This window comes from Sminthopsis crassicaudata, chromosome 4 (assembly GCF_048593235.1).
Source record: "Sminthopsis crassicaudata isolate SCR6 chromosome 4, ASM4859323v1, whole genome shotgun sequence".
NCBI lineage: Eukaryota > Metazoa > Chordata > Mammalia > Dasyuromorphia > Dasyuridae > Sminthopsis > Sminthopsis crassicaudata.
This window is the reverse complement of record NC_133620.1, coordinates 281,396,132-281,405,919: the sequence shown is the minus strand read 5'-3', so window position 1 is coordinate 281,405,919 and position 9,788 is coordinate 281,396,132. Positions and strand designations below refer to the sequence as shown.

At 36.2% G+C, this 9,788-nt stretch overlaps 1 protein-coding gene across 1 annotated transcript in view; it reads left to right on the top strand.

The window, feature by feature from the left end:
• The first annotated feature begins 249 nt into the window (after nucleotides 1–249).
• The window catches only part of DAAM2 (dishevelled associated activator of morphogenesis 2), a 137,022-nt gene continuing 127,483 nt past the window's right edge, over nucleotides 250–9,788 (top strand). Inside the window, exon 1 of the mRNA XM_074311009.1 lies at nucleotides 250–367. The gene's annotated coding sequence lies outside the window, so the exon portion shown is untranslated. The remainder of the gene's footprint in view (nucleotides 368–9,788) is intronic.

Below are 9,788 nucleotides of genomic sequence, written 5' to 3'. Positions count from 1 at the left end.
CAAAGTTTTCAGCAGTTTCCCTCATTGTCTACCCTCCTGTTTCCTCCCTCCTTTTCCCTTCTTTGTGAAGCTTTCTGTCTGAAAGTGTGAAAATTACAAATCCCAAGGAACTGTGATCAATACTCTACCTAGGGAAACTTCAGACTATCCTTGCCATAAATATCTCTCCAAGGCAGCCTGACGTCAGAGACTGGGAGGGAGGGAAAAGAGAGAGGCGAGAGGTTGGTCTGAAAGTGAAAACAGCAGTGGTTTCAATCTGAGTACTGTACAGAACAGAGAGGAAAGAGGAGGAGGACAAGAGGCACTCTGTGTGGATTATAGGACTACAGAAATCGGGGAGCCAGGACGAAGCTATGGGATGCACAGTGTGAGTACGATGACCTCAGTCCCTCTATTCTGTTTCATGCTTTTGGGAAGATGGGTTTAGGAGATGGCAATAAGCAGCAACATTCAGGGGGATACATCTTTTAAAAAAACTTTCTTTACAATCTTTAAAGTGGTTGGAAAACATTGCTCTGCTATGGGCAAGCTATTTTGTTTCTACTAAGTATACATTGAAGCTATGTACACATTTGGGACTCTATTGCTGCTGCTGCTGGGGTGTGTGTGTGTGTGTGTGTGTGTGTGTGTGTGTGTGTGTACGTACGTGTTGGCACATTTGTATAAAGGAAATGTCTTTGGAAAACTTTAAGAGGAGAGGGGGAGAGAAAGATTTGTGGATTTGAAATCTGATTCCCTGATTGTCACAGGAGCGTCAACCCAAAATGAACTCTCCCAACCCCTAAATACTGGCAACTTTCCTGTGGCTTTTCCCCAGTTCAGGGTCCCCAACTGGCTCCTTGGATTGGTTCAGTTTTAACTCTTTCTAGACACAACTCCCAGCCATGCACAAGTTGTCTTGACTGCAGATGGGGCAGAGTGAGCAGTATCTGATCCCCCTCTTGGTGGTAGTGGAAGCTTTCTTTAGTCTGGCCCTGTGACTTGAGCTACTCAGGAGGAAGAATGCCAGGGACTGGAGAGGAGAAATGGCATTTGGGAATAAACTCCTTGAGTTTATAAGCCTAAGCATCCCCAGTTAGCTACTGCATAACTTTATTGTTTGGGTTTGATGTTAAAGGGAGATTGCACTGAGATTTATATATGGAGGGAATCGGTCTGAGAGACAGGTAATTTGTGAGGTGGATAAAAAGGAAAAGGAAAGGGAAAAAAAGAGGAGAGGGAAAAGGAGGCAGAAGAGGGGGAGGTGGTATAGACTCTGGCACAGGCTAGTCTCCAATCCTGGGTGTGGGGGGGAGTGGGCTGGATGTCTCTGCCACATCTGTCCCACAGCAGTGTGGGTGCTGGGTACCCCGGGGAGTGTGCAGTGCCCCAAACAAGATGTGAGTCTGTAACATAAAGAGAAGTATCTGAGCTGTGGGGTGGAGAGAAAGATTTTTATCAAAATTGAACACAGATTGCTGAGGTCTGGGCTTAGTTAACCCTTCCCTCTGCCTTATACACTTACCCACCATACTCTGATTGATGCAAAAAAAGTTCTGCAAGGGAATAGATGAAAGAATCCTTGTAGTTTACCCTAAATTACATTTGGGAAAAGTGACATTCTTAAATCTGTAAGGATTTTAACATTTTCCTTGGTTTCCTCCCAATCCTATCTAAACTTCTCAGTTTGGTGTCCATTTTGAGAGATTTCTTTCTAAAGATTGGTTGTCCTAAAGAAAGGGACTCACCTTTTTGCTCAATATGGAAGAGGGGCAAAAATTGGATTGGGTCAGGATTATACAATGTATGGCTCTCTGAAGTCAGTAGTCAGTTTCAACAAACAAGAGACCACAGAAGAGATTATTTTCAGCTTTCATCTAAGAAAGTCTCATTCTGGTTTGGCATTTTTAAAGAAAAATTTTGGTAGGAGGGGTAATAAGGGAGTTGGTAGTTAATACCCTTTGGATTAGTTGACTGAAAAATTTATTAGATTCTTCTCATGTGGAGGAAAGCAGACTTTTGTCCTGAAGTGTTTTGGACTAAGATTGTCTTAAATATTAAAGTGACTTTTTTTTTTTCAGAATAAGAGAACTTAATCAAGTGGAATTTATATAAGTAATTCAAATCCTGGAAGACACTGCCATTTGGGTGTTTAGAAACCAAATGTACTTATTATGTATTGACACTTGTGTGCTCATGTGTCTCCCCATGGTAATGTGCCCATGTATATGTGAATATGTGATGGGATGGGAAAGGTATGAGTGCTAATATGCACACTAACTCATAATGGCAGTGATACCTAGAAGCTATTAATTCATTTAAAAAGTTATCTCATGCTACATCTCTACTGCCTACCAGACATCTTCATTTGGAGGTCCAGTAAACATTTTAAAATCAACATGTCTAAAACTGAACTCCTTATCTTTTCCACCCAAACTTCCCTACTATTATTGAGGGTAAACTCAAATCCTAGATGTAATCCTTGACTCCTCACTCTCTCTCTCCATATGGAATAAGTTGTCAAGACCTGATTTCACCTTTATGACATATCCAAAATACACTTCCTCTGATATTGCTACCATTGTGATATATAGACCCTGATGTCCTCACATTTGGTCTATTGCAATAGTTTGAAAGTCATTCTGCCTGATGCAAGTCTTTCCTCACTCCAGTCCATCCTTGAGTCAACTGCTAAAATGATTTTCTTAAAGCAAAGACATTACTATGTCATCCCTCCTTAGTCATTAAACTCCAGTGTCTTCTAATCAGCTTTAGGATCAAATAGAAATTTCTCTGTTTGGTATTAAAAACCTTTTATAATTTACCCCTTTCCACTTTCCAATCTTCTTATAGCTTACCCTCTCTCAAGCACTTTTGGTTCAGTAATACTGGACACAGTGACTTTGTTGTTCTCCAAACAAGAGACTCTATCTCTTAGCTCCAAGTATTTTCTCTGACTATATCCCACAAATAGAATTTTCTACTTCCTCACCTCTCATGGCTTTCTTCAAGACCTAATTTAACCTAAGTTAAAATCCCACTTTCTACAAAAAGCATTTCCTCATCCTTCTTGATTCTAATGGTTTATATCTCTGTTTTATTATTTTGTAATTATTCTGTTTATTGTTTGCATATACCTAGTTTTTGCCTATTGTCTATCTTCTTCCCCCATTAGAATGTGAGTTCTTTGAGAATAGGAATTTCTTTTTCTTTTTCTTTTCTTTTCTTTTTTTTTTTTTTTTTTTTTGTATTTCCAGGCCTTAGCACTATATCTAGTACATAGAAGATGTTTAATCGATACTTATTGAGTGATTGATTAATGTTTCTCTGGTTCCCAAGTAATTAATGAATTTGATTCACTGATAAAATATCAAAGTCTGGTAAGATAGGTGATCCTGAGGCAAAACTTTTCCCCCTACCTTGAGTAGACTTACAAAGAAAGAAAAAAAAAAGACTCAAGTCTCAAAGAGTTCAAAGGGGAGGCAATATATAAATAACTATGTAAAATATACAGGATAAATATGGAAATAATTTTATAGATATTTGTTGTCATTCAGTCATGTCCAACTCTGTGTGACCTTATTTAGGATTTTCTTGGCAGGAATACTTAAGTGATTTGCTATTTCCTTCTTTAGTTCATTTTATGAATAAGGAAACTAAGGCAAATAGGGTTAAATGACTTGGCCAGCTAAAAAAAGTGCCAGATTTAAATTCAGGAAAATGAGTCTTCCTAACTCCAGGCCTGGCATTATATTCATCATACCACCTAGATGACCCGATTTCAAAGAGAAATTGCTAATGCCTAGCAATTAAAGAAGGTCAGGAGAGGCTTCTTACAGATGGTATGATTTTATCTGACTTGAAGGAAGCCAGAGAAGCCAGGAGGCTGATACAAGGACATACAACATTCAAAGCCTAAAGACACAATCAGTGAAAATGCAGTTTCTGTTGATCTTGTGTGAGGGATGGGGATGGGGAGATCGTGTCACTGAATTGTAGAGTAGATGGAGGGGAGTAAGGTGTAAGAAATCTTCCCACTGTGTCAGAACTTAATAAATATTTGTTGATTTACTGATTGATTGGTTGCTAAGATTTGGATAATTAAGTCTCCCTAGTCTGAAAGCTCTTCTATTCACATTTAGCTGTAAAGAATGATCTGTGTTTCCTCTATTGTGAAAATTAGTTTCAATTTGTATTTCATAATTAGGAAAAATTGTACACTAATGAACATAGCGCCAGATTTAGTGCTTAAAGACCAGTGTTTGAATCCCAATTCTGCTGTATAAGACTCGGACAGTATGCATAGGACTTGGTATCTACATTTCTAATTCTATGTCCTTAAGTAGTTACTAAATTTTTGTAAGCTTCAATTTTTATTTTTAAGTAAACCATTTCCACAAAAATCATGTTGTAAAAGAAAACATAGATTCCCCTCTAGAAAAAAAGAAAAGAAAAACTATAAAGAAAAAAAGTATGCTTCAATCTGTATTCAGACACAATCAGTTCTTTCTCTGTATATGGAGAGCATTTTTCATCGTAAAATCCTTCAGAGTTGACTTGGATCATTGTATTGCTGAGAATAGCAAAGTCATTCACAGCTGATCTTCTTACAATATTGCTGTTACTTTGTACATAGTACATTTCACTTTGCATGAGCTCATAGTAATCTTTTCACATTTTTCTGAGAGCATCCTGCTCATCATTTCTTATAGCACAATAGTATTTCATCATAATCACATACTGCAATTTGTTCAGCCATTCTGCAATTGATGGGCATCCCTCATTTTCCAATTCCTTATCACAAGAAAAGAGCCGCTATATTTTTGTAAATATAGGTACTTTTCCTTCTCAAAAAATCTCTTTTCAGATACATGTCTCAAATTTTCTAAAATGAGGACAATAACATTCATTCTACTGAACTAGGAGGGCTATTCCAAAGTCAAATGAAATTATTTTTATTTAGTTGTGTCTTACTCTTCACAATTGCATTTGGGATTTTCTTGGCAGAGATGGACACTGTTATGGTTTGCCAGTTTCTTCTCTAGCTCATTTTTATAGATGAGAAAACCAAGGCAAACAAGGTTAAATGACTTGTCCAGGGCCACATAGCTGGTAACTGTATGAGATTTGAACTCAGAAAGTTGAATTTTCCTGACTCCAGGCCTGATGCTCTATCCACTACACCACCTAGCTGCCCCAGTGAAATTATATTTATGCATGAAGACTTTTGAAGCAATGAAGTTTTGAATCAGCCTCAGATATCACTCTTTCCCATCTTATTGAGTAGTGCAGACATTGAACTCTGGATCTCAAGTCAGTTATGTACATTTTCTGTTCATGAAGCCACTTATAAAAGTCTCTAGAGTTTCATACCATATCTTCAGTTCTAGAACAGCATCCAACAGTGTAAACTACTAAACCAGATCCACCTAGGCCTTGCTAATTCTGAGAGAAGAAGGAAGGATTAAGTTAGATACCAAGTACTGTAGATATAACCCTGAGCTATCATTACGCTATCAGTTTAGGATTTGAAAAATTGGCTTGAGGACAGAAGAGACCCACTAATCATTGAGAACAATGCTGAATCAAATATGGAAGAGACTTTCCTGGGATTTAATGAATTAAAAGCTTGAGACACACATAAAAATCCAATTCCAGAATTGGGACCTAGGATAGAGAATTTGATTTGAGTTTCCTCTTCTCCCAGATTTATTCCAAAATGAACAAGAGATCTATCACAGATAGAACTGTTCTGTTTCTGAAGATGTAGTTATAGGCTTTTCAGGCCTATTCAGTGTTTTCTAAGAGATTCTTCAAATTGACATTTATGTCTATGTCTTTGAAGTGCACATTTGTTTTTATTCAAGTTTTTGCTGTAACTATGTCCTGGGATGACTTTACAACTTTTAAAAGACTTAGCTAATGGCCAACTTCTCCAGAGATGTTTTAGGCAAGGAACATGTAAATCTGCATCTAATGGCAAAATGTGTTTCCCCATCTCTCCCCAATGAATTTTTTTTTAACTGAGAGGATTTTAAAATGTTATAGTAGTTGTGTGAGTGATATCTGGTTGCTCCCTTCCCTTCCCCCGCCACATGCATCCCAAGAAAGTCACCCCAGGTCTTAGGTATTCAGTAGGTCATCATCCTTTCAAAAGTTGAGAAAAGTAGACCCAAACAAGGTACTTTATTTCACAAGGACAGAACACATTAATTCAAAGCAAAAGGCATTTAATCATATATTATGAATCATATGGCAAAAAATAATCTTTATGTTTGAATGGGATGTACTTGTTCCCACTAGCAGTTAGGAGGGCAAACAGAAAATATATTTGTCTGGGCCACATATATAAATTTCACATACAGTAACCAGTGTATATATTCTTAGAAGGGTAAGTCTCCTCTAAGATGGAAGACATACTGCCATCCTCTGGTGATGAAATAGTTTTGTTCTATAATGGATATTACATTATCTTCACTCTCTGATGCATAACATTATTTGCTCTATAATCACTGGGTTGCATTTTGCTACTATCTACTAGTGTAGCTAGTGAATCTATTACTAACTGCTGACTTCTATCTGCTATGGTGTTGTAGATTTTAAATCTCCTCCTGGAAAGAAAGAGTTAATGGTTGTAGAGAACACAATTTAGAACTATGTACCATATCCAGAGTGAGCAAAAGTTACTAGAAGCTCCAGGCTAAATTTAAATAAATTATTCTGATTACTCTTCCTTTAGGGTGGACTTAAGTATCTGACCTCAGCAAACTACTGGACTTTGGATTAGAAAATTCCTTTTAAATCCAGTCAAAAACTTCATTGTCTACCTATATCTTCAATATTCACAGGAAGTTCATGTGAGAGGGTTGAGGTCTGAACTTTCCCTTAAATCCTATAATTCTCCCTATCATACAAATCAACCTGAAGGCAAAATAAAAAGAACAAGAGGAAATTAAGAGAGCCAGGCTTCCATCTTTGTTCCATACTGTGCCGTACCTAATTTCTTGTTGTTGTTCAGCTGTTCAGTTGTATCCAACTCTAAGGACCATAGCACATCAGATATTTCTGTCCTCCATTAACTTTTGAAGTCTGTCCAAGTTCATGTTGATTATTTGCATATTATTATCTATCGTCTTCTTTATTTTGCCTTAATCATTCCCAATATGGGGGTCTTTTCCAATGACTTCTGTCTTCTCATTAGGCATCTAAAGTATTTAAATTTCATCTTCAATATTTGATCTTCCAGTGAATAGCCTGAATTAATTTCTTTAAGTGTTGAATCATTTGATCTTCTTGATGTCCAAGGAACTTTTCTCCAGATCTATGGTTTGAGAACATTAATTCTATAATGCTCAATTTTCCTCATAGTCCAACTTTTACTGCCATATATTGCTACTGTAAATATCCTAGCTTTTGTTCTAAGAAACTTTGTGGGCAAGATGATGTCTTTTGATTAGCGCAAAAGTTGTAGAAAAATCCACAAATAGATTTTCTCTCCAGGGTCCTTACAATGATAATACTATTCTACATTTTTATATTCATTTATGCTTATTCAGCTAAGTAGTTTTGTGCTATTTTAAAATTTTTATTTTATCCAAGAAAAGTTTGTCCTTGTTGTTCAATGATATCCAATTCTTTGTGAATTCACTTGAGGTCTTCTTAGCAAAGATACTGAAAGTGGCATTCTATTTCCTTCTCCAGTTCATTTTAAAGATAAGGAAATTGAGACAAACAGGGTTAATTAACTTGTGTTACTTACAAAGCCTGTATGTATCTGACCATATTTGAAATCATAAAGATGAATCTTCCTGACTCCAAACCAGACCCTGCTCTCCCACTCTCTATCTTTATGTGATCTAACTGCTTAGCAACATCATAGACAATATTAATTGATAGATAATGCAAAGAATTTCTCTTTTATTTTGAAGTGGTTCATAATATTATATAGCTTAAATTAATATTTTATTAAGGAGATAAGGAGAAAATGATTATGATAGGAGCATCACCTAGTTTGTGTAGATAAGACTAGTCTTTTGAGGGAATGGGGGAGCCTTTTGACTTTCTTTCTACCTAAGGCATAAAAGGTCCAGCCTTTAAGGGAATGTTGGTGGAAGTTTTGATATAATTTCCATTGTGCCTTTTTGATCTGGCATTACTATATTCTTTGGCGAATTTAGAGATGGAAAGCAGTAATTTATTTTAATTTAAACAGAAATTGCACCATTTTAAATTTAATAATCAATAAAGTTGTTTTTGTTGCATTTTATAATCCAAATATGTCTCATTAGTACTGTGGAAAGAGTGTCAATCTGGAGTCAGAAGACCTAAATTCAAATCACTTATTATATGCTACTTATTAGCTGTGTGACCTTGGGAAAGCTCTCTGACTTCTTTTCCTCAGTTTCCTCATTTGTAAAATGGCATGTTGGACTAGTTGATCTTTACATTCCCTTCCATTTTTGATCTATGATCATTGTGTTGTAAACTCAAGCTTGAGTTATTAAAATGGCCAGAGTTAGGGTGGACCAGCATCAACCCTCTTAGATTAAACATTTTCTGGGGATAATTAAGGATAGAAGAAGGAGGAGGAAATGAGTGTGTTTACACAGATACAATTTTTGAGGGGGGTAATTTTAGTCCCCCAAATCTGTTTTCAAAACCCTGAATTATCTGGACAGTTTTTAAAATTGTATTAATTTTATCTAATGTTGACTCCCTTGAGGTAAAATGATCCATCTAGATATGATAATAATAATAACAATAATAATAGCTAACATTTACATAGTGTTCACTATTTGCTAAAGACTTTAAAATTATTTCATTTGTTTTTCACAACAATGCTGGAAAATAGTTGTTACTATTCCATCTTTTAGATAAGGAAATTGAAGCAAATAGAAGCTAAGTGACTTTGTGTGGAATAACTGGGCTACAAAGTGTCTTAGTCCTGATTAGAATTCGGGTCTTCCTAATTCCAGACTAATCATTCTGAGCCTTACGGTGCCACTTACTTGACCCATTTGTTTTCTATTGATCAGTTGTTTTTATTTATTTTTTTAATGATGGTGTCTCTTTCCTTCTCCAAGCTATTCTTTCCTCTTCTGATCTCCTTTGGCCTTTCAATAATTATGTAATACATTGGAGAAATATGATAAATGGGCTTTGGAGGATTGTTTTAGCTAAATAATGACTGGTGGCTATATCTTAAAACAAAGTTAATTTATTTATCTCTCCTCCCTTTTAATATTATATTCAGGTAAAACTATGTGTTCTATCTCGAATGTGTTCTAGCCATTATCTGTTTTTCCTATAAATGCAGTTATACATGGCTAGATCAGGTAGGATGTTTGCCCTACCCTTCATCACCTTTGTACCTCTATCCTCAAAACTTTACTTGAGAATAGATCTACCATAGTGTTTGAGATTAAGACTGGTTTGGAGGCTTACTTATAATCTGGAGATAGGAACTAGACAGACCAGATGACCTTTGGGATTTCCTCAGAACATGGTTGCTGTTGACTCTGTAAAATAAAAAAGAGTAGTACCCAGGGAGTCTGTTGGTGTTCAACCTCTGTCCCTTTAGGAACTCTGGCTTTATATTCCGATTCAGTATTTACGTCATCACTGGGTTGTTTCTGCCAAATCTGACTGTTTCTTGTGGTGAATACTTGATTATTACTTCTTTTGTCCCAAGGCTAGGTCATCTCTATTGTGTTTTAAGCCTTTCTGAGAGAGAAATCCAAATTAAATGCCAAAGTCAAGCTCTTCTCTGTGATTTAAATTTGATAAACCAAAACCAGTATAACAAATCA